Genomic DNA, 6,000 nt, shown 5'->3' with positions numbered 1-6,000 from the left:
AATCGTCGAATCTGACATAAGCTCGAATAAATCGTGGTCGTGCTCGCCGAATCGGAGTTTCCGTACCAATTTCGCATATTTGCATGCAATTGCACTGATCTAGCACGCGAAACAGCGATTCCGCACAGAAATTCATTTGTGAAACGAATAATCGTCGAATCTGACATAAGCTCGTATAAATCGTGAACCTGATGGCCGGGTCGGAGTTTCTATTCCAATTTCTCATACTTGCATGCAAATGCACTGATCTAGCGCGCGAAACAGCGATTCCGCACAGAAATACACTTCTCAAACGAAGAATCGTCGAATCTGACATAAGCTCGAATAAATCGTGGTCGTGCTCGCCGAATCGGAGTTTCCGTACCAATTTCGCATATTTGCATACAAATGCACTGATCTAGCACGCGAAACAGCAATTCCGCACAGAAATACACTTCTGAAACGAAGAATCGTCGAATCTGACATAAGCTCGTATAAATCGTAGTCGTGCTTGCCGAATCGGAGTTTCCGAGCCAATTTCGCATATTTGCATACAAATGCACTGATCTAGCACGCTAAACAGCGATTCCGTACAGAAATTCATTTGTGAAACGAATAATCGTCGAATCTAACATAAGCTCGAATAAATCGTGATCGTGCTTGCCGAATCAGAGTTTTCGTGCCAATTTCGCATACTTGCATGCAAATGCACTGATCTAGCACGCGAAACAGCGATTCCGCACAGAAATACACTTCTGAAACGAAGTATCGTCGAATCTGACATAAGCTCGAATAAATCGTGATCGTGCTTGCCGGATCGGAGTTTCCGTGCCAATTTCGCATATTTGCATGCAATTGCACTGATCTAGCACGCGAAACAGCGATTCCGCACAGAAATTCATTTGTGAAACGAATAATCGTCGAATCTGACATAAGCTCGTATAAATCTTGAACCTGATGGCCGGGTCGGAGTTTCTATTCCAATTTCTCATACTTGCATGCAAATGCACTGATCTAGCGCGCGAAACAGCGATTCCGCACAGAAATACACTTCTCAAACGAAGAATCGTCGAATCTGACATAAGCTCGAATAAATCGTGGTCGTGCTCGCCGAATCGGAGTTTTCGTGCCAATTTCGCATACTTGCATGCAAATGCACTGATCTAGCACGCGAAACAGCGATTCCGCACAGAAATTCATTTGTGAAACGAATAATCGTCGAATCTGACATAAGCTCTTATAAATCTTGAACCTGATGGCCGGGTCGGAGTTTCTATTCCAATTTCTCATACTTGCATGCAAATGCACTGATCTAGCGCGCGAAACAGCGATTCCGCACAGAAATACACTTCTCAAACGAAGAATCGTCGAATCTGACATAAGCTCGAATAAACCGTAGTCGTGCTTGCCGAATCGGAGTTTCCGTGCCAATTTCGCATATTTGCATACAAATGCACTGATCTAGCGCGCGAAACAGCGATTCCGCACAGAAATACACTTCTCAAACGAAGGATCGTCGAATCTGACATAAGCTCGAATAAATCGTGGTCATGCTTGCCGAATCGGAGTTTCCGGACCAATTTCGCATATTTGCATGCAAATGCACTGATCTAGCACGCGAAACAGCGATAGCGCACAGAAATACACTTCTGAAACGAAGAATCGTCTAATCTGACATAAGCTCGATTAAATAGCGATCGTGCTTGTCGGGTCGGGGTTTCTATTCCCATTTCTCATACTTGCATGCAAATGCACTGATCTAGCACGCGAAACAGCGATTCCGCACAGAAATACACTTCTGAAACGACGAATCGTCGAATCTGACATAAGCTCGAATAAATCGTGATCGTGCTTGCCGGGTCGGACTTTCTATTCCAATTTGGCATACTTGCATGCAAATGCACTGATCTAGCACGCGCAACAGCGATTCCGCACAGAAATTCATTTGTGACACGAATAATCGTCGAATCTGACATAAGCTCGAATAAATCGTGATCGTGCTTGCCGAATCGGAGTTTTCGTGCCAATTTCGCATATTTGCATGCAAATGCACTGATCTAGCGCGCGAAACAGCGATTCCGCACAGAAATACACTTCTGAAACGAAGAATCGTCGAATCTGACATAGGCTCGAATAAATTGTGATTGTGCTTGCCAGGTCGGAGTTTCTTTGCCAATTTCGCATATTTGCATGCAAATGCACTGATCTGGCACGCGAAACAGCGATTCCGCACAGAAATACACTTCTGAAACGAAGAATCGTCGAATCTGACATAAGCTCGAATAAAGGGTGATCGTGCTTGTCGGGTCGGAGTTTCTGTGCCAATTTCGCATATTTGCATGCAATTGCACTGATCTAGCACGCGAAACAGCGATTCCGCACAGAAATTCATTTGTGAAACGAAGAATCGTCGAATCTGACATAAGCTCGAATAAATCGTGATCGTGCTTGCCGAATCAGAGTTTTCGTGCAAATTTCGCATACTTGCATGCAAATGCACTGATCTAGCACGCGCAACAGCGATTCCGCACAGAAATTCATTTGTGAAACGAATAATCGTCGAATCCGACATAAGCTCGAATAAATCGTGATCGTGCTTGCCGAATCGGAGTTTTCGTGCCAATTTCGCATATTTGCATGCAAATGCACTGATCTAGCGCGCGAAACAGCGATTCCGCACAGAAATATACTTCTCAAACGAAGAATCGTCGAATCTGACATAAGCTCGAATAAATCGTGGTCGTGCTCGCCGAATCGGAGTTTCCGTGCCAATTTCGCATATTTGCATACAAATGCACTGATCTAGCGCGCGAAACAGCGATTCCGCACAGAAATACACTTCTCAAACGAAGGATCGTCGAATCTGACATAAGCTCGAATAAATCGTGGTCATGCTTGCCGAATCGGAGTTTCCGGACCAATTTCGCATATTTGCATGCAAATGCACTGATCTAGCACGCGAAACAGCGATACCGCACAGAAATACACTTCTGAAACGAAGAATCGTCTAATCTGACATAAGCTCGATTAAATAGCGATCGTGCTTGTCGGGTCGGGGTTTCTATTCCCATTTCTCATACTTGCATGCAAATGCACTGATCTAGCACGCGAAACAGCGATTCCGCACAGAAATACACTTCTGAAACGACGAATCGTCGAATCTGACATAAGCTCGAATAAATCGTGATCGTGCTTGCCGGGTCGGACTTTCTATTCCAATTTGGCATACTTGCATGCAAATGCACTGATCTAGCACGCGCAACAGCGATTCCGCACAGAAATTCATTTGTGACACGAATAATCGTCGAATCTGACATAAGCTCGAATAAATCGTGATCGTGCTTGCCGAATCGGAGTTTTCGTGCCAATTTCGCATATTTGCATGCAAATGCACTGATCTAGCGCGCGAAACAGCGATTCCGCACAGAAATACACTTCTGAAACGAAGAATCGTCGAATCTGACATAGGCTCGAATAAATTGTGATTGTGCTTGCCAGGTCGGAGTTTCTTTGCCAATTTCGCATATTTGCATGCAAATGCACTGATCTGGCACGCGAAACAGCGATTCCGCACAGAAATACACTTCTGAAACGAAGAATCGTCGAATCTGACATAAGCTCGAATAAAGGGTGATCGTGCTTGTCGGGTCGGAGTTTCTGTGCCAATTTCGCATATTTGCATGCAATTGCACTGATCTAGCACGCGAAACAGCGATTCCGCACAGAAATTCATTTGTGAAACGAAGAATCGTCGAATCTGACATAAGCTCGAATAAATCGTGATCGTGCTTGCCGAATCAGAGTTTTCGTGCCAATTTCGCATACTTGCATGCAAATGCACTGATCTAGCACGCGCAACAGCGATTCCGCACAGAAATTCATTTGTGAAACGAATAATCGTCGAATCCGACATAAGCTCGAATAAATCGTGATCGTGCTTGCCGAATCGGAGTTTTCGTGCCAATTTCGCATATTTGCATGCAAATGCACTGATCTAGCGCGCGAAACAGCGATTCCGCACAGAAATATACTTCTCAAACGAAGAATCGTCGAATCTGACATAAGCTCGAATAAATCGTGGTCGTGCTCGCCGAATCGGAGTTTCCGTACCAATTTCGCATATTTGCATGCAATTGCACTGATCTAGCACGCGAAACAGCGATTCCGCACAGAAATTCATTTGTGAAACGAATAATCGTCGAATCTGACATAAGCTCGTATAAATCGTGAACCTGATGGCCGGGTCGGAGTTTCTATTCCAATTTCTCATACTTGCATGCAAATGCACTGATCTAGCGCGCGAAACAGCGATTCCGCACAGAAATACACTTCTCAAACGAAGAATCGTCGAATCTGACATAAGCTCGAATAAATCGTGGTCGTGCTCGCCGAATCGGAGTTTCCGTACCAATTTCGCATATTTGCATACAAATGCACTGATCTAGCACGCGAAACAGCAATTCCGCACAGAAATACACTTCTGAAACGAAGAATCGTCGAATCTGACATAAGCTCGTATAAATCGTAGTCGTGCTTGCCGAATCGGAGTTTCCGAGCCAATTTCGCATATTTGCATACAAATGCACTGATCTAGCACGCTAAACAGCGATTCCGTACAGAAATTCATTTGTGAAACGAATAATCGTCAAATCTAACATAAGCTCGAATAAATCGTGATCGTGCTTGCCGAATCGGAGTTTCCGTGCCAATTTCGCATATTTGCATACAAATGCACTGATCTAGCACGCTAAACAGCGATTCCGTACAGAAAGTCATTTGTGAAACGAATAATCGTCGAATCTGACGTAAGCTCGAATAAATCGTGATCGTGCTTGCCGAATCAGAGTTTTCGTGCCAATTTCGCATACTTGCATGCAAATGCACTGATCTAGCACGCGCAACAGCGATTCCGCACAGAAATTCATTTGTGAAACGAATAATCGTCGAATCCGACATAAGCTCGAATAAATCGTGATCGTGCTTGCCGAATCGGAGTTTTCGTGCCAATTTCGCATACTTGCATGCAAATGCACTGATCTAGCACGCGAAACAGCGATTCCGCACAGAAATACACTTCTGAAACGAAGTATCGTCGAATCTGACATAAGCTCGAATAAATCGTGATCGTGCTTGACGGGTCGGAGTTTCTATTCCAATTTCTCATACTTGCATGCAAATGCACTGATCTAGCACGCGAAACAGCGATTCCGCACAGAAATACACTTCTGAAACGAAGAATCGTCGAATCTGACATAAGCTCGAATAAATCGTGATCGTGCTTGCCGAATCGGAGTTATCGTGCCAATTTCGCATATTTGCATGCAAATGCACTGATCTAGCGTGCGAAACAGCGATTCCGCACAGAAATACAAATCTGAAACGAAGAATCGTCGAATCTGACATAAGGTCGAATAAATCGTTATCGTGCTTGCCGAATCGGAGTTTTCGTGCCAATTTCGCGTATCTGCATACAAATGCACTGATCTAGCACGCGAAACAGCGATTCCGCACAGAAATACACTTCTGCAACGAAGAATCGTCGAATCTGACATAAGCTCGAATAAATCGTGATCGTTCTTGCCGGGTCGGAGTTTCTATGAAAATTTTGCATGTTTGCATGCAAATGCACTGATATAGCACTCGAAACACCGATTCCGCACAGAAATTCATATGTGAAACGAATAATCGGCGAATGTGACATAAGCTCGAATGAATCGTGATCGTGCTTGCCAAATCGGAGTTTCCGTGCCAATTTCGCATATTTACATGCAAATGCATTTATCTAGCACGCGAAACAGCGATTCCGCACAGAAATTCAGTTGTGAAACGAATAATCGTCGAATCTGACATAAGCTCAAATAAATCGTGATTGTGCTTGCCGAATCGCTGTTTTCGTGCCAATTTCGCATATTTGCATGCAAATGCACTGATCTAGCGCGCGAAACAGCGATTCCGCACAGAAATACACTTCTCAAACGAAGGATCGTCGAATCTGACATAAGCTCGAATAAATCGTGGTCA

Source organism: Lasioglossum baleicum, chromosome 14 (genome assembly GCF_051020765.1).
Source record: "Lasioglossum baleicum chromosome 14, iyLasBale1, whole genome shotgun sequence".
NCBI lineage: Eukaryota > Metazoa > Arthropoda > Insecta > Hymenoptera > Halictidae > Lasioglossum > Lasioglossum baleicum.
This window is presented reverse-complemented; position numbering follows the sequence as displayed.